The following is a 25,300-nucleotide window of genomic DNA, read 5'->3' on the forward strand; positions in this document are numbered from 1 at the left end:
TGCAACAAATTTTGCACTCAAATTAAAGCATTAATTCCCGTGTAACTTCATTAAAACTTTACATGACAGTTAAGGCCGTTGACTTGATTATCAGGATCACTTTTTGGATTAAAGATATCTTTTACAGGGATCACGTGACCGCCGCTCAAATAATAGTACCCTCAAAATCGACCAGACAAAAACGGAAGGGCCCAATAATTAAAAATCAACAAAAAATCACAATAGGCAAACCGTTGCAACTTTTACATACGAGAAGAAAGTCAAATCAATTATCTACCCTGAACAGGTTCATTTGTTTAGCTAGCTTGCGTATTTCGTGTGCTATATTGCTATTCCTACTGATGCAGGTGTCGATTGCAAGATCGGTCAAAAATGGGACTTTTTGCATCATTTGTTAGGGTTGTACTAAGCGTTGTACTTTAAAAGCGTTGTATAAAAGATATATTTAATCCAAAAAGTGATCTTGATAGTCAAGTGAACGGCCTTAACTGGCATATAAAGTTTTAATGAAGTTACACGGGAATTAATGCTTTAATTTGGGTGCAAAATTTGTTGCAATAATTTTTTGGCCAAGTTTATAATACCAAGTCTTTTTCCATGCAAGAGACTGGCGACAGAGCCAAAGCTCTTTTAAAGATTTCAGAAATGAAAGAGGACATTACGATAAATATAGTTGCAAAGTTCTCTCTCTCTCTCTCTCTTGCTCTGTTCTGGAGCATGCTCAGTCGCCCAATAGTGTACTTTTTGAGAGAGGGTTTATTTTGTAAAATGGGTACAAAATGTTTTTAACTTTTATACCGTCTTTTTTACATGCAAGAGACTGGTGACAGTAATGAAAGATGAAATTTCAGTAAATATAGATGCAAAGTTCGAACTCTCTTGCTCTTATTCCTGTATGCTTAGCCTATGTAGACCAATAGTGTATTTTTTAAGAGGATGGCATACTCTTGCCACTTTCAATTGATAATTTTATTGTTAGCAGTGTTTCTATTACTGTAGCACTGTACTGACTACAAAAACAAAACAAAAATTTAAATAAAAAGGCCACTTTCAGAGTAGCTTTGATTTGTCCTAGGAAACCCCCCGCGGGTTAGGGGGAAGAATTTACCCGATGCTCCCCAGCATGTCGTAAGAGGCGACTAACGGATTCTGTTTCTCCTTTTACCCTTGTTAAGTGTTTCTTGTATAGAATATAGTCAATTTTTGTAAAGATTTTAGTCAAGCAGTATGTAAGAAATGTTAAGTCCTTTGTACTGGAAACTTGCATTCTCCCAGTAAGGTAATATATTGTACTACGTTGCAAGCCCCTGGAGCAATTTTTTGATATCCCGCAGTGGGGCACTGCGGTTATGAAATTAAAGGCCCCTCCTGTTTTTGGAACCGCAGGAGCTTTCTAGTTTGCTGTTAGGTAGATTTTTGGTTCCTCTTTCCTGTCATGCTCTCTTTTTCTTCATGAATTCTTTTCTTTTTTCTGCCTTCTTGCTCATTCACCTGTATTTTTTCCAAAAATCTCTTCTCTTGCCGCTTGTCTCGCGATTCATGTATAGTTTAATCTGTTAGTGTTCTGATGTAAGTCCAGCAGTAGATAGGTTAAGCCTATTTTAACATACTGGAAACTGGTAATCTTCCAGTAGGTATTAATTTAGTTTTACTAAAGCCTGCTGGGACACAAGTAATGGGTTAGTGCATTTGTAAACAGGAATCGCTTGACAAGTGGCCCCCTTCATCCCCCCCTTCCTCGTCCTGATATGGCTCTGCGTAGTCGGCTGGACGTTAAGCAACAAATAAACAAACAAATAAACAAACAAACAAGTGGCTCTATCCCATCTCCCCCCCTTTCCCCGTCGCGATATAACCTTCGTGGTTAAAAACGACATTAAACACCAAATAAAGAAAGAAAGAAGTTCTTTGTACTGGAAACTTGCATTCTCCCAGTAAGGTAATACATTGTACTACGTTGCAAGCCCCTGGAGCAAATTTTTGATTAGTGCTTTTGTGAACAAGAAACAATTGACAAGTGGCTCTATCCCATCTTCCCCCTTTCCCCGTCGCGATATAACCTTCGTGGTTGAAAACGACGTTAAACACCAAATAAAGAAAGAAAGAAAGAATGTCCTAGGAAGTGTTGCCATAAAGAAAACGTGAAATGCAGCAGCTTCGTTGATCAAAACATTGCAGCAAACATTGCACTCTTTGTTCACTTGTAGGACAGCTGACCTTTTCAGGAGAGGTAACACATGCACTCTTTACCATAAAAGATGAACTTCAGAAAAAAAACCTTGTCAGGATTTTTGGTAGCTGTGGAAGAGTTGCGCATTTTGAAACCGTGAGACAAACACTCCTGATCATCACTGATCAGTTGAAGAAAGTGATGATAAAAATGCAGCAGTGAATAGCAAGTTTTAATGAGCCTGCACATTGGAGCTTAAGCTTTATCAACTATCGTCGCTCAATCTGCAGCGTGTGTTTCAAGGGGCGCTTCTCTTCCACAGCTAATAAAAAAAGGTAATTTCTGAACTTCTATTGATATTGACTTTGTTGTGCATGTGACCTTTTGATGAGCAGTAAATAGATTTCTTTGCAACAGTGCATGTGGACACAGGTATGCAAAATTCCCAAGTTATCAAAACACAAGCCCTTTTTTTGTTATTTGGTACCAGTGGTTTCTCCCGTGGATGAAGAACGAGGTGCAGTATTATAGTTTGTGGCTGATTTGTTAATGTTGCAATGCTTTTAAAGATAAGTTCATCTCGAAGTACTTAACTTTTTAAGCAACAATTTGTATTTTTGTCGCAGATGCGAATATAAACATTCACACAACTATCCAATAGATGACTACACATACCGTTAGTGTGGCGAGCCAAATAAAACTTATGTGGTTTGTCAGTTCACATCTCCCGCCAAAATATGATTGTAATCACTATCAAGATTCATGTGTGCGACATGCCAAAATGGAACCAAATACCATGTCTTGCAATAAGTCGCGTGAAGTGATCAGACATGGGATTCTTCCGTAAATTTACGGAATTCCGTAAATTTTTAGGCTCCAGGGATCATTCTTGAGATTCGTGCAAATCCGCTGAGAAAATTTTGGGGTATATATGTAGGTATAGACCCAAGTTTTTCGGCCGGTCCGCTGATCGCGACGCTCCATTCCATACTATTCTTGAACGGTTGGTTCCTAAAACGGTCAGACTGTTGCTGGTCGATCCGTATGGGAACGCGCTCTTTGTCTCCTACAGTCACCGTTTCAACGTAGCTATCGGGGATTCAGTATAAGCATACCGTATGAGAATGATTCGGCGCCATTTTTACATCGCTTCGAGCCACCTGCCAAAATGATGAGGAAGCTAAAGCGAGACGAAACCGTTCTAGCCCGGGAAATTGACCAGCAGAAGTACAAGAAAAATCTCTGGAGATTCGACTGGCTCGATGAAGTTGTATCATTGAGCTGGAAATACGAGAAAGGCCAGAAGACGCAAGACGTGAAACTGAAAGTTGGCGATGCCTTTGCTAAAATCAACTTTGTGCAACGATGTTAATGTTATCAACTACGGCTCCAATGGAAAGACTGCCCTCAAAAGCCACTTGAAAAGCAACAAGCACCTGACTATACTGAAAACCCAGTCGGGTAATCAGTCACTGGGGTCGTTTGGCACCGACAAGGTAAGAACATTGAAACCACACCGTCACACAACACCACCCCCCCCCCCCTACCCCCCGCCTCTCTCTCTCTCTCTCTCTCTCTCTTTCTCTCTCTTTCTCCTCCTTATTTTGAGTCTTAGCGTAAAATTAATTTGAGAAACATGGGAAGGAAGAGAAAGGGGGGGGGGGGGGGGAGGCTATGATTAAGCTGAAATATGCATTTCAGGGCCATTTTTGTGTGTCTAAAACACTAAAAACCTTCAGCTTCTGAGGGCTTCGCCCCCAGACCCCGACCAGGGGCATCGCCCCTGGACCCTACTGGGGGCCGCAGAAGGCCCCCAGACCCCCACCTTCTTTTTCCTTAATTATCACTTTTTCTGAATCCCATGTCTGGTGATGTAAAAATATCTAGTCAATCTGTCGGGTTAAGATCAACACTAATAACCAGTCATCACCGAGACAACACGTCAAGTCTCACCTAGCCATACCCGAAGACCGAGTTGGGTCACACTCGTCTCTGCGATGCATGTGAAAGTAGTACCTAATGAACCCATTTTCTTTCATTGTGAGCACATTTTTAGAATAAACATGGCATATATGTATTTTTCGATTAGAAAAATGATAAGGATTACAATACTATCACTTTGTATCTATTTCTAATATTTTTATTTTACTTAAAATTTTGAGAATTTCAATGAAGAAATTCATTAACTTATTTTTAAACCATCAGTTTCAGGCCATAGACATCCCCATGACAAACATCCTTTCGTTTGAACACCTACCATCAGAGAACATCAGGGCTGTCCTCCCTGGATAGCGAGCATTTTTCAAAGAATCTATTTCGCTTCGTCTGGTATAGTATGGATCCATAGCCTCGTTATGATGCTAGACAAAAGTGCATAGTTCGAAAGCACAGTCGGAATATTGGCCTAGAAAGAGGGACTTGTGTGATATTCACTTACCTGTGGTGTTTTGGACGTTGAATAATGAGTGTTGGCATACACATATTTGCGGCATACCCGCTTTGCTGGATGTTGCGTTTTGATCAAGGGGCATAACTTACTTTAACTGGATGGGTACAGTAACATATAAAGTTGTTCCCCTTTACATCTGCTGTTGTAGTTTCAACATTTCTACAATAAAGCCAGATTTCTTCTAAGATTTAGGAAATTGCTGCAGGGATTTTGAAACCAAACAAAAGCAATATGACTAGAGTAGAATTGGCAGGTGCACAAAATATGCGAACAACCACGTTAGCCTAGAATAAACCATCGCCTAGAATAAACCATTGAAGCAAGTGTATGGTTTACATGTCCTAATTAGCCACGCATAAGACCTGTATGCATCATGAAAAGAGTTGTTGAGGGTTGTGGAATGTATTTCATCAGGTTCATCAGACTTGAATCATTCTGTAAACTTCCTTTGAGACGAAATGGGCCTTTAAGCTTCCAAGCTGAAATGCAATCCCATTGTTTGATCCAAATATCAATATATTTCATTAAAAAATGAGATGATGTAGTGCGCCTAATAAACATTTCTCTAAACATTAGCGAACATCCGTCTAAGGATAATTGCCAGGTCACATGTAAAATTCCACAAACATAGGTATGTTTGGTAGATTTCATGGAATTGCTCTATACTCACATACATGTGAACATACATGTAATACCTAATTTGCATAAACCGACTTTCTTTAATTTTGACCACATTTTTAGAGTAAACGTATTTTTGGATTCAGTGAACAATAAAAAATACAATGCTATCATCAATCGTCTCAAATTGAAATTATAATTTTATTTAGCATTTTGAGAATGTTATAACCAAACTCATCATTACATTTGTAAGCTTCCAAGCTGAAATGCAATCCCGTTGTCCGTACTTGGTCAAAGATTGTGTGACCCAAATTTCAATCAATTTGATCAAAAACTGAAGGCCAACAGTGCGGCCTCAAAGTTTGCAAAAAGCCTGAAATGACATCATCAACGACACTTGGGGGAAAAAAAGGGTCTAGGGATATCCCCACAAAGAAGTTTTATGCAAAGTTTCATGCAGATCTGTCGAGTAGTTTTCTGGGAATCGCTCTACAGACACACACATACACCACCACCCATGTCTATGTTAAAACAGTTATAGTCAAAACTTGACAAAATGTAAAAACACAAGCTCTAACATGATGGACATTGGTGGGGGATTCAATGGAGTTAATTTGTAGCATGTGTGTTGTGAAATGTGATCTCAAAATGATTTCTGTTAACACATACACACACACACAGAGTCAGTCTGATGAGAGTCATTCTAAGGGTGGAAAGAAAATGATGACAGGAATTCATTTCGCTAAAATACACTGAACAGTTCATTCTTTTAGCATACAAGTCAGGACCAATGTATGCACAGAACTCTTAAGTCTGTCACCACATTTCTTTCCCTCTGACATTTCTCTCAACAATCTTTCCTGCTTTTAGGTTGTGATGTAATGTGCTGAAGACTTCTTTTCATGGCGTTAGTTAACAATCAGTTTCTTTACTTGTAAATGTTTGGCTGCTATCTGTGCTGGTAATTTTGTTAGAGGAATAATATTGCAATGTCTTTTTGTATGCCGCCATCGCATATATCTGATGCATTGTATGCTTTGCACAATTTTTGAAAGGTGAGTGTGTTTCCTCTTGTATGAAAGATTTTATTAAACGGTCCATATGCATTTTGGTGTAAATTTGTTTAACATAATGTTAAATATTGCTATCATAGTTTTATTATTATTGCTTTGTTTATGATATAATTTCTGTCTCACATGCTTGACAAAAAAAGGGTTTTTTTTTTAAATTTGTATTTGTGCTAGCATTTCTTTTTTGTTTAAAGGTCAACCCTCAAAGACACTATATGTAGAATGGTCACTCCATATCCCTCCCTTGCATGCACACACACACACCACACCACACACACACCACACACGCACACACACACCACGCACACACACACACACGCACACACACGCACACACACGCGCACACACACACACACACACTTATTCACACACACACACACCACACACACACACACCACACACACACACACACACACACATATTGTTGTGTTTGGTTTGCATTTCTGCAAATGTAGAAAATCAATACCCCCCGCGGGTTAGGGGGAAGAATTTACCCGATGCTCCCCAGCATGTCGTAAGAGGCGACTAACGGATTCTGTTTCTCCTTTTACCCTTGTTAAGTGTTTCTTGTATAGAATATAGTCAATTTTTGTAAAGATTTTAGTCAAGCAGTATGTAAGAAATGTTAAGTCCTTTGTACGGGAAACTTGCATTCTCCCAGTAAGGTAATATATTGTACTACGTTGCAAGCCCCTGGAGCAAATTTTTGATTGGTGCTTTTGTGAACAAGAAACAATTGACAAGTGGCTCTATCCCATCTTCCCCCTTTCCCCGTCGCGATATAACCTTCGTGGTTGAAAACGACGTTAAACACCAAATAAAGAAAGAAAGAAAATCAATGAGAAGTGCTGGAGTTCTAGCTGTTGTGTTGATTTGGCATGGACACTGTAAATTGTAATGCAGTGGCAATTTTAAGTGATGCAGGGATTAAGAAGGAATAAGTGATATTGTACTGGCTGGTATTCTGACAAAAGTCTTAGGGGCGCTGCCGAGGCATAGCAGACACCTTCACTCCTCCCTTCCTACTCGAGTAGTAGGGGGAGCTAGATAGCCAGTGGATTCAATCTTAACAATTATTTGAAAAGAAGAACATTTCTTTCCTGTTTATACGTGGTACATGTACATGGTTTAGCAGGGCATAAGTAATGCATTAGGAAAATGTGTGTTATTGGCCTGTGAAATAAACTTTATTTGCTTCTGTGACAGTTGCTCCCCAACAAAACCTGCACATTACATGATTTTTGTCAGTCTTTTTCCTCAAATGTATGTGACATTCTGACAGGTTTTCATCTTGTATTTTATTCCTATGTGTATATAAGTGGAATTTTTACCTATAGGTGTATGTTTTCTTTAACAGAATCTCACAATAAGTCAGATACATATTTTGATGTATAATTCATGACGGGTCACCAGATATTTTAGATTATTCACAAATGTGCAAATGTTCTAGACCTGTAACTCAAATGAATAAATAAAACACTGTACCTGTTCGGAGAAACCATGTTCTGTTTGTGAGTCGATCTGTATTTGGTACTTTCTTGCCAAGTTTTATATAATGTGAAACCTCTCTCTCTCACTCTCACTCTCTCTCTCTCTCCCCAAGTCTGTCACACAGAAATGGTTGTATTTGCTTAATCTATGTGGTACACCAATGTGTCCAAATTATTGTTCAGGCTGTTATTAAAATAATGATGAATAAATATTAAGGTTTGTTTATATTTTGTTTAAAATGGATAATGTTGCATTAATTTGAGCGTCCTCCCAAAAGCAACTTTTGTAGAACGGGAAGTTGTGGAGTACTCCAACCTTTTGCTGGTGTCTCAGAGCACACTATAAGCTTGGTGATAAATATAAAGTGGTCATCGTTACCTACTAATATTATTTCTGAAGCTACTTTGTTCTGCATCTAGCAGTGTGATTCACTGCATTTGTATCGTCTTGTGAAACATGAACCACCCTGCAGGTTAGGAATGACTTTGTTGGAGATGCAGAATTAATCCTGGTACTGTGTGACCATTTCAGTTTAAAATAATTTTCACCTTTTCATATTGTGATTATTTGCATATGCCAGCATCTTGTATGGAGGGTCGAGACGATCCAAATAAACGAACTTTTCTGAAAGAAATTGGTTTCTTCAACTGCGAGCGTGTGCTTGGGCTTAATGACAGTGATTTCAGATGCAAACTGTGTGAGACACCAGTTGGAAGTAACTGCACAATTCAGAGAAAATCTGCGTTTCCAGACAAAATGAATACTGGGTTACAGCTTGAAAACTAACTGTCACATGAATACTAGCCCCAGGTTTAAAGGTCACTCACTCGCTCACTGATCTCGTAATCCGCAATGCTACACCAGGGGTGCGTTGCCTAGAGCGGACGATCTGTTCGCGAAGAGAGAAAAAGTTTTTATGTTGTAGGCAACGCCATGTTCGCGGCGAGCTGTTTTCAATTCTACCCTCTCTACCTACTTTCAACTAAATGGACCCGTCTCTTCGCTGACGGCCGAGTCCATGCATGCATATTGGGGGCGATCATGCGAACTTGTCATTGACGCAAATGGTCAGCGATCTGGCCTCAAAGGCAAAGATAAGGACTGGCCAAATCCTAAGATGTTTGTGGAGGCTAGGTACCAAGAAGCGTATTTTTTAAAATATATGACGCACAGGTCCTCCCCATCTTAATGTATGGATCTGAGCTGTGGGGATTCCAAAGGTTTGAAACTCTTGAGAAAGCCCATATGTTTGCATGCAAGAAGTTTTTGTGTGTAGGACGACAAACACCAAACAAGATGGTATATGGTGACTTAGGCTGCTACCCCCTTTATGTCACCTCGTCGGTTCGCTGTATTAAGTATTGGCCGAGAGTGTTACATTTACCAAGCAAAAGACTCCCAAGGAAAGCATATGACATGATGAAACATTTACAGGGTTATGGCAAGAAAACATGGTCTCATTATTTGAAAGAAATGTTATGCATGTATTGGAGATGTCTGGTGTAGGTGATTTGAATCGATTTATAGCAGTATTCAGACAACGATTGTTTGATTGCTTCCAGCAAGACTGGCACGACAGCATCATGAACTCGGAGCGATTTGAATTTTATTCGCTCTTTAAACAAGAAATTCGCGCTGAAGTGTATATAGATCATATTCAGCTCCGCTGTTTTCGAGATGCATACATACAATTTCGATTTGGTATTTCACCCATAAACACTCACAAATGCCGCTATCGAACCGGGCCTTTTGATTTGCCCTGTATGCAGAGAGGACGTGGAAGACGCGAAACATGTATTGTTTGTATGCAAAGGATATTGTGATTATTCACGACTTTCCGACCTTGACATTGTAGTGGGGGTCAAGTGGGCGTCGGCATCATTGTCCAATCAGAAATTTTGATGCGCTTCCGCTTCCTGTCCCGCCCAGTCTGCGCAAAAGAAATGGCGCAAAACTGTTTGCGCGGAAAAAGGTGATGAAAAAAAGAACACAACCTGGTTTGATAACCAAATGATTGCGATCTTGCATCATTTAATGTGGAACAACGACACATCTGATAAACAAATAGCCAGTTTGTTACCAACATGAGAAACTAGGGTTTAGAATCGAAGCGGTAAACCCGGACGCTGTTTGTACACGTAAATCCGGAGAAGCTATCGAAGTAGGTGACATGTCGTTTCACTCCGAGTGTGCCAGCACCGGCCCTCTACCCGCCAAACCCCCACTAGGCAGGGAAAGTGGTTCGACCTTGCATGAATGCAGGGCAAGTTCGAGTTTGCTAGCTAAAATTGCTGCTAGTGCTTGCCTTGTCTAGATCTGGAACTTTTTCAATTGGATTTTTTCTCTCTATTATACTGGAATAAGTGGGTGCTTTTCTAGATCTAAGCATCGACCGAATTAGATAATGATGTTCCTTGCATTGCATTCTCCTAAATCTGTTATTCTAACCAGTTTGTTTAAGAATATAATTGTTCGTTTTTTGTTGATAAGCTTACAAGATTTTTTCTTTTTCACACGTACAACATGAGACCCACATGCACTAGACAATGGAAGTTGAGGTCCTCGTTCAATACCACAAATGCCAGTATTATACTTCAGACTCCTTTTTGGAGGAATGTGTGGGGTTTGGGTGTTGAACTTGAAGTGGCAGATTGTTTGCACAGAATGTTCGTACGTTCGTACGTGCACGCATGTATGCAGGCATTTGTTTGTCAAGCAGGAACATGCAACATTTTGTTGACCGTATGCGAGTGCGTGTGTAATAAAACCAACGACAAACAATACAAAAAGCTCCAGCTCTGCTTCTTCACCAGTCACAGACGCATTGCGTTGTTCAGCTTTCCAGAAATATATTAACTCAGTCAGAACCGGCTTCATGAATATTTTATTTCAGGAAAAAGTCAATCGAATCTACACAAAAAAAGGTTATTGCGTTGTTCTGTCTTTGAGACTGTATCACGTAATATTGAGCTACTAGAAGAAACATGTCTGTGGCATAGTTTGACCCAACAGATAGAGAAGTCAACAGAGGTATTCTGCCGTCAGCAGCTTTATTGCTGTTTTGAATTTGATCTTGCATAATTTTATTACATAATTTTGCAACACACAAAGAAATCGTAATTGAATATTTTACGCAAAATTGAATAATTCGCAAACATGTTTGTATGAACAAATATTATTTTAAGAAAATATGAGTGTGAGGATGGACGTATTTTGAGTGAAGTAGCAGAAATTCTTTTTAAGTTCTTTAGCTACATGCACACGTTCTGTTAATTACGTTCTTAGCAGGGAGATCCAGATTAATAATACTGCTGTGACAGGTTGTGGTTTCCATACACACTTTGAATACAGGAAAACAAAAACAAAAACACAGTTAAAAAAAAAATGTGCACATATGATTAAAATATTAAAGTGTACAGAATAAAAGCAAGATATGTACAAAAACAAATCTCGTGGTTCTCTTGTTTGTTTGTTTGTTTATTTGTTGCTTAACGTCCAGCCGACTACGCAGAGCCATATCAGGACGAGGAAGGGGGGGATGAAAGGGGCCACTTGTCAAGCGATTCCTGTTTACAAATGCACTAACCCATTACTTGTGTCCCAGCAGGCTTTAGTAAAACTAAATTAATACCTACTGGAAGATTACCAGTTTCCAGTATGTTAAAATAGGCTTAACCTATCTACTGCTGGACTTACATCAGAACACTAACAGATTAAACTATACATGAATCGCGAGACAAGCGGCAAGAGAAGAGATTTTTTGGAAAAAATACAGGTGAATGAGCAAGAAGGCAGAAAAAAGAAAAGAATTCATGAAGAAAAAGAGAGCATGACAGGAAAGAGGAACCAAAAATCTACCTAACAGCAAACTAGAAAGCTCCTGCGGTTCCAAAAACAGGAGGGGCCTTTAATTTCATAACCGCAGTGCCCCACTGCGGGATGGTTCTCTTGTCAAACCCACTGTAGTAAGCACAGAATAGGAGAGAAGATTTTGGAGAAGGTGGCTTAACCTACTGAAGTAAATGATCAAGAGGATTCTAAGCATCCAGTGCTAAAGCTCTCAAATCACAAGACATACACACTTGTTGTGGCTATCCGAACTGTTGATTTAAAAAAACCATACCTACAAATTGTAAACATCTATTACAAAATTATATATATTGTATGGATCTGTCTTTGTAAAATATACTGTACAGAAAATTTTAAATAATCTGCACAAATCTTGTGGTTCTCTTGTCAAGTAGTAGGCACAGAAAAAAACCCAAAAAACCCTGTGTTTTGTCTTGTAAATTATACTTTACTAAATGTGTACAGTATTCTAAGAAAAGAAAAATTCTTCCTTTTTATCATATCAATTGCCTCCCTTGAATTTTATTTGTAAAATAATTCTGAGAAAAAAAGCTTTCTACTTAAAAGCAGTGCAATCAAGAAAATGGGTACAACCTGTGTGTATACCTTTATTCCTTATTCTTTTTATTTAACTGAGGATGTCACTACGCAGTTTTACTGATTTAAAAAAAAATTCGCTTCAAATTATCTCCCTTGAACAAACACTTCTTTTTACAATTAAATTTTGTTTACACGAAGAGGTAGTTTTAAGGGTATATATACAAGAAAACAATATTGCAACCTTAGATGTATTTACATTTGGATTAATTCCATTAAAAAAAAATCAAACTATAAATGATAAATCAAAATAAAACAGATTTTGGGGCTGTGCACAAGCTGATAGGATTAAACACGAAAGTCGTACCCAAGAATCGTCAAATACTTTTGCTAACAGCTATACTTAAACATAAGAAAATATGATCTGCATCTCTTGTTATGAAGATGATGGCACTGGTCCACCGAAGTGCATGCCATATATGCTTTACTGTGCGCTCTCCCTCTCAATGGTCTTTCTCTGGCTGACTCGATTCTGAGGAGATAAAAGAAAACACATTCAGTACAAGCTGTAAAAAATAACAACAAAACTAGTATTACTTAAAGTAGCTGCTGGTTTCTGAGTATTTGATTGAAGGCCCAATCCGACTTGTAAGAAGTTTGCCCGACTGTCGCAGATTTGGTCAGGTAATTAGATGGAGTAAAATCATGCCTCAATTTGGTAACATACAAACTGCAATATTCTAAGGCTGTGAGTGAGAGAATACATCGGCGCCACTTTTTGAGTCACTTGAGAAAAAGTGACTCTATGTAATCGGTCAGTGTTAGTCTGTCCGGCCGGCCGTCCGGCCGTCCGTCCGTCCGTCCGGCCGGTCGGCCGGCCGGCCGGCCGGCCGTAAACACCACCTTAACGTTGGACTTTTCTCGGAAACTATCAAAGCGATCCGGCTCATATTTTGTTTAGTCGTGACCTCCAATGACCTCTACACTTTAACGATGGTTTCGTTGACCTTTGACCTTTTTCAAGGTCACAGGTCAGCGTCAAAGGAAAAATTAGACATTTTATATCTTTGACAAAGTTCATCGGATGTGATTGAAACTTTGTAGGATTATTCTTTACATCAAAGTATTTACATCTGTAGCCTTTTACGAACGTTATCAGAAAAACAAGGGAGATAACTAGCCTTTTCTGTTCGGCAACACACAACTTAACGTTGGGCTTTTCTCGGAAACTATAAAAGTGACCGGGCTCAAATTTTATGTGAACGTGACTCCCAGTGACCTCTACACTTTGACGTCTGCTTTGGTGACCTTTGACCTTTTTCAAGGTCACAGGTATGTCTTGAAGGAAAAAAATTGAAATATCATATCTCTGAAACTATTCATCGGATTTGATTCAAACTTTATAGGATTATTCTTTACATCAAATTATTTACATCTGTATTGTGTTGTGAATAGCAATTTCTTCCTGTCCATCTGATGCCTCATATAATATTCAGAACTGCGAAAGTGACTCGATCGAGCGTTTGCTCTTCTTGTTAAAAACTTTCTTTTTGTGTGTGCGCATGTTTTAGTGCCAAAAATGAATAGGCCGAGTGCTCTCTCTGCAAAACTTGTGTGAAGCTTCAGAGCTCTATCAATGGTTTGAAAGAAAAAACATACTTTTCCATTTTTGACGTTCTTGTTCCCTTCCCTGTGAAATTTACTGTCCGTAGGTTACCGGATTTTGTTAATGTCCGTGAAAACCTCAACTTTTCATTGCTGAGTGCCTAGTGATAGCTATCCCCCTCAACGACCTAGCACTGCTGAATCCTGATTCTTCCCATTGTTTGATTCTGTAAGGAAATTGTGTAGTTGGTAGTTATGTGAGCTTCGTCTTGGGGGGTGGGGGGGGGGGGTTATTAAACCATCAGATCACAAAGTAAGACTTCATTGTAATGTGCAGATATTTGTTCAGGTGCCCACCATTTTCTATGTGAAAACATGTTGCTAACTAACATGAACCCAACCATAAAACGTGATGTAGGTGAGTAGCCCATCTAGAAAAAAGAACCTGTTCTAATTCGGAATTAGAACAGGTTCGTTTTTCTAGATGGGCTACTCACCTACATCACGTTTCATGGTTGGGTTCATGTTAGTTAGCAACATGTTTTCAAATTCTCATCAGGCAATCACGGCTGACACTAAACACAGAACAGGTGGGAAAGACATAATTCAATTTACTCACCTTCCTTGCATTGTGAGACTGGCCATATGAATCTGCTGAAGTAGTTCCTGCACATATTTAATCAAATATTCATCTTAATAACGTGTTAATATCGCTTGTTCTAGCAAATCAGACTTGACAGTTTTCTGAAGGCTTGCACAATTTAAGAGCTTGCCTGTCCCCAATCATTACAATAAGAAACAACATCTAGTATGCAAGTATTTTCAGGGTATGAAGGTTTTAATATAATGTCTGTTCTTCTGGGGGCATGGAGAAACACCTTACACAAAGTAGAACATACACAACAAATTTCAAACAATTGAGGTCACACCATAGTTTTACTCACAAACAAACAACAGCAATACAATAAACGGTCTGCAAACGCCTACATGTTGTCTACACTAGGTATAAAGAAACAAAGAAGCACATGAAGACGGGCTTTGTCAAGTAGACCATTATAGCGAATGAGCAACAGCTGATGATCCAGACCACCAAATTGACATGATTTCCCCTTATTCAGTTTGTGATTGTAGTCATATTGACGATGCATGACTTCAATTTTTCTAAGTAAGTCTCTTGGTGCGTTTACGGATACATTCATTGTCACAATTACGACATGCTAATGTCTAACCTGGGTAAACTTCAATTCATGACTTTTTTTTAACTGGCATAGACATTATGAGCATACCAGAATTATTTTCCTGTTAGACTGTCTTCTTCTTTTTCTTCTTCTGCGTTCGATATTCATGGCTGTCATATCGTCAGGTCAATGGCTGCCATGAAGTCTGCATAAACCAATTAAATAAATAATTAAGGAAAAAAAACACCCTTACATCATAATAAATCAGAACCATCAAAACCACCCCCCACCCATCCAATAAAACCTGCATACAAAAACACTTCAAAATAAAAAAAATGAAAACATTTAATTCCACTTCAAAAATATAAAAGTTGTTATGCTTTATTTTCATTATCTCTTTACACACACAAAAATTGCTGTGCAAATCTTTTTACAAAAATCAATGCCCGAGACACCAGTAACCTGTTTATGTTGTTGACCTTGTAGCTTTTCAGTTTAAGAGGCTGTTCAAAAAACCGTTTCCCTGGAATCTGCACTATGATAACCATGAATAATACCGTAGGGAAAATATTACATCACCAAGACCTAAAAAATAACACCAACCGATACTCACCCTTATTTCACCCACTATGCCAACCCAAAGACTGGAAAATAATAATCAAATACAGAATGAACAAAAATGCTTGATTTCATTTCTTCAATGATAAGTTGAAAATCTTCATTCTTCATAATAATGTTATTGACATAATGTGTAATTGCCACAATTTACAGAGTTTTATGAAAAAATGATGCGATAAAAATCAAAGGGAAAACATTTGTTCATATACTGATACCTTATTTACCTTGTGGCTTGTGTGCCCCAGGTTTAGGAGCTGCTCAAACGTCCATTGCTTCTCAGTCTGCAAGAAATTAAGCGATGGCCTGAAGGAGAATGGAAAAAAAATCCTTTGTCAGCACCCTGTGTATGTGTGTGGGTGGGTGTTTTAGATAAATAGGCAGGGTGGGGGGTGTGTGGGTGTGTGCAATAGGTACCACGCCTAATGCAGTCTGCAAAACAAGTGCAACACTTCCAGAGAGCTTTTATGATACAAAGCTTCAAATAAGAAACACATTACAATCAAATGAAAGCTGAGCCTGTCATTGCAAAATAAGAAGGAATATACAACAATCCAGTGGCATGTAAAATATTGTTCCTTCAGAAAGATGGCTCTGACAGCAGAAACAATTTAACATGAAGTTTGAGTCAAAAATTATTTCTCTAAATTAGCGAACGTAGGCTACTTGCAGTTATACCCCTCACACATGAAATATTCACAGATTGAATAACAGTTTGTTCCCAATGTTGCTTCCGTGTATCGGTTAGATCCATCTCGGTTAGATCCATCTGCAGAGTACGGATTGTCATCCGTTTAAAAAGGAAAAACAATCATAACTCAACTCAACTCAACTCAACTCAAATTTTATTGGCTTCAATTTTCATAGAAGAATTTGTCTTGCGCTTGGGAGAAAATAAGAGTATAACATATAAAAACAGCATTCATATCACATTTCATGTATCACACACAGTAATCACTAGTATAAGCCTACAATTATCACATTTGTACCTGTATCATACATGCAAATAAATAGTATCACATTTCCACGTATCACACACAATATATACATTACATAACATACAGCAAGCTTCCATCTCCCGCGCCCCCCCCCCCCCCCTCCCACACATACATATCCTCGCACGTGCGTCGACTCCATACAAATGACATCATCAGTCCATTAACTAAAATGCACAATGACTAGTAGTGGGTACATGATACTTAATACGTGCTCAACTAGACCTGCTAACTAAAATAATAACAGAAACAAAAACAAGGACTGGGCACAACATTTACACGTGTGTGACCTACTTACATCAAGTGCCTGTGATCTATAAATAACAATGATTGCGTTTAAAGTAAAACATGAATAATGCCGATGTTTGCTAACAATGAATACATAATAACTAAGATAAGAATGTATGTGCTTTCATAATATGATTATTTTATAAAACACAGTGGGGAAATTTGGAAAATAATTTTTATACGAAACTGCGCACATCGAGTCGAGCTCTGTGGCGTGTGTGTTCGGAGGCAGGAGACACACATGGCTGTGGATATTAATGTTCGGTGGATTAAAAAGGATACCCCGACTTCGGCAGGGCAGAAGGAGGTACAAGACGGTGTGCTGTATTGCTGTGTGTGAGTGTGCTGTGCAGACCTTCTGTGTTATGTGCATGTTCTATTCTAGTCTGTCCGTAGGCTTCATCTGAGGGCCTATTGTGTACAAGGGGAGGTCACTTCCGCCTTATAAACAAACACATGTGGAGACCCACAGAAATACCATAGCATCGTAATGAAAGAGGGCAAAAATACTGATAACAGTCTAGGACATTATTTCTAGGACTGACTAAGCAATGGAACAACATCATGATCTTCATAAGCAAATGATAGTGAGAACAAAACAGAATTCTTACTCTTCTGACTGCTCCCAGTGATTGACATTCAAAACAAACTGTTCTATTCTAAATAGTTGTAAAAAAACTTCATAAGAATAATATTAAACATACATACTTGATTTGTTTAAACATAATTCTAGTGTAAAAGTATACTTTATAAGTTGTGGAGATAATTTTAAAACATGAAGATAAAAAACACAGCAATAACATGACAACATTAGAGTACAATGCATTCCTAGCTAGCTCTGAGGAAAACTCCATTGTACATTTTTCAGTTTCACATGCATGCACTAAGTGGTATCATTGAGAACTGAGATGGCGGATGGAATAAACGACTTCCGCATGCGAGAGGTTCTACACTTTGCAGCTCTGTATCTACGCCTAGATGGCATGAGTGCAAACTGATCATGCAGGGGGTGCGATTCATCTTCAACGACCTTTCGTGCTTTTGTGGCTGTTCTCTTATGCACCAGTTCATCCAAGCTTGGGAACTGAACCCCAACCACCTTTTCTGCCTGTCTGATCACTCTTGCCAGATGGCTCTTGTCCTCTACAGTAGCCCCATAGTACCATACCATGAGGTTGAAGGTCAAAACACTTTCAATGCTGGCTCTGTAGAACATTGCCAGTATTTCAGGGCAGACCTTGAACTGCTTGAGTTTCCTCAGAAAGTACAGTCTTGAATTGCACTTGCTAACTACCTTGGCTATGTGTTTTGACCACGAGAGATCTGAACTGATGATGCAGCCCAAGTATTTGTACTCTTGTACTTGTTCTACCTCTTTCCCCCCTATCACTAGTGGCTCTGTTTCCTTTTCCCCTCTCCTAAAGTCTGTGATCATCTCTTTTGTTTTGCCCACATTGAGGTCTAGGCTGTTCTGGTCACACCACTCTACTAGTTTGTCCACCTCCTGTTTGTACACTGTGTCATCATCATTCTGTATCAGGCCTACCAGAGCTGAGTCATCAGCAAACTTCGAAAGTTTGCCATTGGTGGCTCTACAGTCGTTGGTGTACAGGGTGAAGATTGTCGGAGACAAACAGCAGCCTTGTGGACTCCCTGTACTGATCTCGAGGCTGTCTGAGATGACCCCGTCTACTGCCACGTACTGAGATCGACCCACCAGGAAGTCGATAATCCACTTGATGATCTGCGGACTGACTGACAGAGCGTTCAGCTTGTCATACATGAGGCTAGGCTTGACTGTATTAAACGCGGAACTAAAATCCACATATAACACTCTAGCTGAGGTGTTGGGCTTCTCTAGATGTTCAAGGATGCTGTGAGCGATCAGAATGGTAGCGTCGTCTGTGCCTCTGCGTGCTCTGTAGGCAAACTGTAGCGGATCCATCTGATCCTCAGTTTCCTGCAAGAGACGCTTCAGCACCAGCTTCTCAAGACATTTCATCACCACTGGTGTCAATGCTATAGGCCTGTAGTCATTGTTTTCTTTGCAGATTGCTTTTTTGGGGACTGGGATAATTTTGGAGGTTTTCCACAGAGAGGGGATTTTGCCTGCCAGAAGGCTCATGTTGAAAATTGCTTGAAAAACACCAGCTAGTTGTTCAGCACATGTCTTGAGTAGCCTAGGGTGAATGTTATCTGGTCCCTGTGCTTTGTTTGGCTTCAGTTTGGAGAAAACAGCCCTCACCTCTTCCTCACTAACCCTCAACCCATCATCAGGCTGGACTCTCTCTAGCTCTTCAAATACCTCCTGCATCTGACTGTCAGGCTTGTCAAATCTTGCATAGAAACCATTCAGTTCATTAGCAAGACTGACTGGATCACCACCCTGAGAGATGGTTGTGGCTTTTTTCTTTTTTGTACCAGTTATCTCCCTTACACCCTCCCACATCCCCTTTGCATCCCCCTGTGCCAGTTTGCTTTCTACTTTCTCTTTGTATCTCTTTCTGCACTTTTCTGACACTTTCCTCAAGTTTCTTTTCCCCTCAGGCCCATCATGTTTTTCCTTAAGTGCCTCTTTAAACTCTTTTGTCACCCATGGCTTTTGGTTTGGATAGACAGTGATAGTTTTCTCTTCTACACATATATCAGTGCAAAAATTGATGTAACTGCTAACAACATCAGTCATCTTGTCAATATCATCATCCTCAAAAACATCCCACAGTGTACAATCAAAACACCCCTTCAGTCTCTCCACACTCTCCTCATTCCACACGTTCACAGTTTTCTTTTGCACAGGCTCAGACTTCAGTTTTTGCTTATGTTTGGGGAGGAGCAAGACAGACTTATGGTCTGACTTTCCCACTGGGGGTTTCCCCACTGAGATGTAGGAGTCTTTGACGTTTGTGTACAAGAGATCAAGTGTCTTTTCTTTCCTTGTTGCCACAGTCACCTGCTGGTAAAACCTTGGGACCTTTAACTTACACTGGTTAAAGTCACCACAGATAATGATTACACTGTCTGGCTTTTCAGCCTGTATGTTCTCCACCTTCACTGTGATGTCCCTGTTCACCCTCTTGGCGTTTGATTTAGGGTGGGTATATAGTCCTATTACTGTCACACAAGAGGTCTCTCTAGGCAGGTAGAAGGGTCTACACTGAATATGTAATAGTTCATAATCACTGTTGCATTCAGTGTCCTTAACAGTCACCTGTTTACACCACTTCTGGTTAACATGTATGCACACACCACCCCCTCTACTCTTCCCTGATTCTGGAGTCCTGTCTGCTCTGAAGATAGAGAAACCCTCAAGCTCCACAAGCTGATCAGGGGTGTCCTCAGTTAACCAGGTTTCTGTGAAACAGAGAAGACAACTGTCTCTGTACTCTCTCCTGTACTTAACAAGTGCATACAGTTCGTCAGTTTTGTTGTCTATTGATTGTACGTTTGACAATAGCACAGATGGGAGGGGAGGGTTAAACAGTCTTTTACCTGCCCTCACTCTCACTCCACCTTTTCTACCACGCTTGCGGGCAAAAGCACACTTGGTGTCGGAGCACGTCCTATGCAATCTGTCTTGCTTCAGTGGTTTTTTATCAAGAGCAAAACTACACTTGCCGAGGTGCACAAGCTTGCTGCGTATATTTAGCAAGGTGTTCCTGTCGTACTGCAGAAGGGGGGTTGATGGGGGGTTGGGGGGAGTAGCGGCTACCATGTAACGTCTCTCCGCCACCGGATCAGTCAACATGGAGTACAGTGACCACACTTCCGCATTCAGCTCACCTCGTTCACTTCATAATTTCTTCTCTCAACGTAGAAGTTTCACACAGGAAACACTTCCAAACTCAGTGATCAACCTACCTTGCAAGAGTGGGGTGAAACACTCACTTCCTGCCAACATGTCTGCAAAAAAAGGAAACAATGCCAATGAAAGCTTAAAATGATTCTTTTGTTCAATATGTGTACACGTGCTTCATTTCTGGGGTGAAAGTGTAAAATATATCGATGGATTGATAGAACAATATAGCCTCAAGTTCACCGCACCAAAAAATACTTATCAATCAACATTGTCATCACTCGATCAGCTATTCCATCTCTTTCATGTGTGTGTGTGATGGTGTGAGCGTGTGTGTGTTTGTGTACGCGTGTGTGTGTGTGTGTGTGTGTGTTTGTGAACAAGCTTTGAAAAACGTATGTTTACCTTGCTCTAGATCTACTGATTTTCGTAGGCGGAGACTTCTCTGCCGTGAGGGCGGCTTCGTTTCCCTGGCAGAATTCAACATCTTGTACAGATCTGCCGGTGATTTTCTTTTCCTCCGCTTCGTGAGTCACTTGATCCACAGATTTAACGAACATTGAATGTTCTTTTAGTTCTTGTGACGGAAGTACAATCAAGGAATTAAGTGGGCATTCCTGAGTCCTCTGCTGGCTTCATGTCCACAAAGTAAATCGCACAAACTTGCAGGGTTTGGGGGGTAGTTTATTACTTTGAAGAAGAACAGCTAGTCGTCGCTGCCCGTTCAGCACTCTTCGCGCGACTTTTGCAGAGGAAGGCATATGCAGGTTTTTTTTCCTGCTGAATGTAGCCAGGGTGCACAAACTGAGAAAGCATTCCCGATTTTCCACAATGTTCTACTTCTTTAGAGTCTTTTGCACAACATGATTTATAACTGCCAGTGTACGTCTAATTCATGATGCCTACCTGACAGCTGGGTCAAAAGTTACGTTCGAGAAAATACTCGAACTAAGTTCCAAACAACTCGAAGAGCAGACATGTAACATGTGGGATTTTGGCAAGCGGAAACGACGTAGATCTAATGTCATTCAAGGGTATCGGAATGTGGGAATATCAAGGCCAGTTTTTGACTGGTTTTGAACTGAAGTTGGGCTCCGAATGGAAATAAACACTTCCTCCAGCTGCGCGACCCATTGATAACAACAGTTGGAACTGGTAGGAAGATGAACAGGTCTTGTGAACTGGCTACACACTGTTACGGTTCAAGTATAAGTTCAAAGTAAACACTCAACTGAGGTGGCAGGTAATGGCGGACTTGACTTCCTTCATAACCAAATATCACTCTTCTGACAAAAAAACGCAAATGCTATGTTAAACCGGAAAATACGTAAACCGGAAAAGGAAGCGCATCAAAACCAAAATGGCAGCCCCCATGAAATCCGAAAGGTCACGGAAAAAAGTCGTGAATAGACTTGATGTCAAAATATTAAGAGAAAAAAACCAGAGTGAATTTAGATGCGAACAGTATTATACGTGATATGTCTGTAGATAAAGAGGATTCAGTGGTGCAGGTGGCCAGATTGTTGTATTGTGTTTTTCAAAAAAGAAATAGTTTTTTTGACTAGTTACCCAATGTGGAACCGATCAGTGTTAACCAGTCAATGATTCTTTTTTTTTATTCATTTAAACACACACACACACACACACACACACACACACACACACACACACACACACACACACACACACCACGCAGAAATAGATAGAGAGAGAGAAAGAGAGAAACATTCGAAGTGATTTTACAACTTATCCTGAAAAAAACTCGCTTAAGCCGAACTGCAGGGTAATTTCTCGGGAAAGGTTTGGCTTATCCGAACTCGGATATGCACAAACTCGGATAAGCGAAACGATTTTTCATTCCCCGGGCGAGTTCGGCTTAAGCGTGTTTGACTGTATACGTAGTACAAGAAATTTGGTTGATTGAAATCAACAGGGGTCGAAGCCGTGTTATAATAGGGAGGTTTAGATATTGCGTCACGTACCCCGACCTCACCTATCCCTATCGAGATAAGTCACGCAGGGGGAGGAATGTTGTAAAAACTGCTCGTTAGATACCACGTCACGTACAGTATCAAAGTAGGGCAAAACTCCTTTCGAACATCATGCATTTCGTGCTTTAAAAAATCGTGGACAGCGCGCTAAAGTCTGCAACAATACCCAGTGTTGAAACTGCTGCTGTCATTGTGTGGGTGTCGCTGTGTGCTGCACGTCAGTGGAAGTTATGTTCCACTGACCCAGATCATACCGAGTGTTAACCAGCAGGTAAAGTCAATGATTCTTTTTTTTTTTTAAGGAAACAGATAAGAAAAGTAGGGCAATCGAACTTCATGCGTTGGCTTGTGTTCGTTCTGGGTCACTGGCCACCACGCTTTCACCCCGCCCGCTTGTGTTAGTGTGTAAGTGGGCGTCGTTGTGTTTCTGACTGTCGTGTGCGAATGTGTGTATGTGTCTACTAGATGAATACCCGCTTCGCCGGGTAGCCGGCTTCGCCGGGAAGAAGTAGAGCCGAATACCCTTCGCTACGGTGAGTGGCGCACCGTACGCCGGCTTCGCCGGGTGAGTGGCGCACAGTACGCGATTGACGCCACACGAAGGAAAACTTCTAAAAATAGTAACGGGAATATGGATTGAGCGTTGTGAACAGTGACCTTCTAAAAATAGTAACGGGAATATGGATTGACGCCACACAATGGAGATAAACGCAAAACACTGGAGAAGATAAGGAAGAGTTACTGGGAATGGATCTGGGAAGATGAACAGAAAAACCAAAATCGGTTCAGCGCTGCGCGCTGAGAGCACGTGTTGAAAATTCTCATCGACCAGGTTGTGTCAGGGGTCTACCTGAATATGCCCACCAAATTTGAAGCAGATCCATCGAGAACTTTGGCCGTGCATCGCGAACACACACACACACACACACACACACACACAGACACAGACACAAGTCGTACTGATATATATATATAGATATATGTGTGTGTTTGTATGTCTGTCTGCTTGTCTGTCTGTCTGTGTAAATGGGCGACGCCATGTGTGTGCGAGTGTGTTTGTTTGCGTGTGTGTGTATATGTGTGTCCCGTCGCGATATAACCTTGCATGGTTGAAAACGACGTTAAACACCAAATAAAGAAAGAAAGAAAGTGTATGTGTGTGTGTGTGTGTGTGTGTCTGTGGGTGTGCGTGGGTGTGCGTGGGTGTGCGTGTGTGCGTGCGTACGCGCATGCCTTTATGTGTGTACCCAAACCTAGCCTTCAATTCAAATGAATTGGACGGAACATTACTTTAGGGTCGTTTACAAAGTCTTTATGAAACAAAACATTCTTGCTAGGCAGTTTTACTAACCAAACTAAACAACACCTCCCTCCCGCACCACACGTGTGCATTGGGTTACCTAGCAGACTTGATCTGTTCCTGGGAAAAGGTTACTGTTATGCTGAATTTTCAGTCTTTTTAAACATACGCTTCCTCGCGCAAGGTACTTGCTTCCTGGGAGTATTTTGGTCGAGATGACATTTCTAAATTTAACTTGGGTCGTCCTTGCGTGCTTCATGGTTTGCTGTGATATCGCAGAGCCGTTGGAACGGGTCACCCGATTTATTTAATTTTAGTCAAGCAACCACACAACTAAAAAATGTGGTTTATGCGCCAGGATATAGGAAAATGCTGTAAGGGGAGGTCTCGTACTTTATTTGAATGGTTCATATTTAGATTTTAAAGTAATATGAGATACGTTGCCTTCACGTATAAAAACAGTTTTATACGTGATCACGCCCGTATCAGAAGCACGCACAGCGATCGACAGTGGGACTATACCCGCAGTGATAGGGATGTAGTATGCACGCTCAGAAGTTGTCAAAAAGAAGGTTACAGTGTTAACGTACTATCGAGACACCGACACATTTGCACTAAAATCCATTCAGGGGAGCTTTTCCATTATTTTTATTGAATTCATTCCACTGAACAGATTTAACTACAAAATACATTTGAACGAGCGGTATTTTGCTTTCTGTGTCTGCTTTTCGAAGTGAATTGAGGCGAGCACACTCAATAGGCCCACGGAAGGATACGCGACGTAAGTCTCAGCGCCTAGCTTGTCGTTCGTGGGGTCATGCTCTTGACACATCGGCGACTACGATGTATACAAGCCAGAAATATGGACTGAAGCGTGAAGGAAATATTCCAGAAAATATTGAGCATCCTTTCACCCTTATCGGATGGTTGGACTTGATAAAATCTGACATACGTTGCGCTGACGTATGGAAGGGTTTGCTACGTGAACACGTACTTAGGTACTTAGTTTAAGCCGAGCGTGGGGAGAGGAGACGGTTTCGCGGTCATGGGTTGTAGGTTATGTAACTTTATGAACAAGGCGCATGGTGCATGTTCTTGTGATCGTTAATGAAAGCGTCATGAAGAGGGTGACAATGTAAGTTTTGTCTTTGATGTTTCGTCTTCGTCGTGGTGGTTGTAAGATTGTGATGTGCTTGACCAATGAGATACATAGAGATTACACAACGTCATCGAGTGAGGGACCGAAAAATATTGAAACTCGAGGATGATTTTTTTGTGGTATCAACCGAGACCGTAGGTCGAGGTTGATACCACACAAAAAAATCATCCGAGAGTTTCAATATTTTTTGGT

General features: G+C 40.4%; 1 long non-coding RNA gene across 2 annotated transcripts; it reads right to left on the minus strand.

Moving 5' to 3' along the window:
- Positions 1-10,667: 10,667 nt before the first annotated feature.
- LOC138975895 (uncharacterized) lies at positions 10,668-22,077 on the minus strand. 2 transcript variants are annotated; one of them, XR_011458798.1, is made up of 7 exons: positions 21,064-22,077; positions 20,724-20,765; positions 15,810-15,888; positions 15,581-15,611; positions 15,076-15,172; positions 14,409-14,455; positions 10,668-12,716 (listed from the first exon to the last, which is right to left on the minus strand). It is a non-coding gene; the product is annotated as an uncharacterized lncRNA (long non-coding RNA). The 2 variants fall into 2 exon arrangements; XR_011458799.1 differs by lacking the exon at positions 15,581-15,611.
- Between the last annotated feature and the right edge of the window lie 3,223 nt (positions 22,078-25,300).

This window comes from Littorina saxatilis, linkage group LG9 (assembly GCF_037325665.1).
Source record: "Littorina saxatilis isolate snail1 linkage group LG9, US_GU_Lsax_2.0, whole genome shotgun sequence".
Lineage (NCBI taxonomy): Eukaryota > Metazoa > Mollusca > Gastropoda > Littorinimorpha > Littorinidae > Littorina > Littorina saxatilis.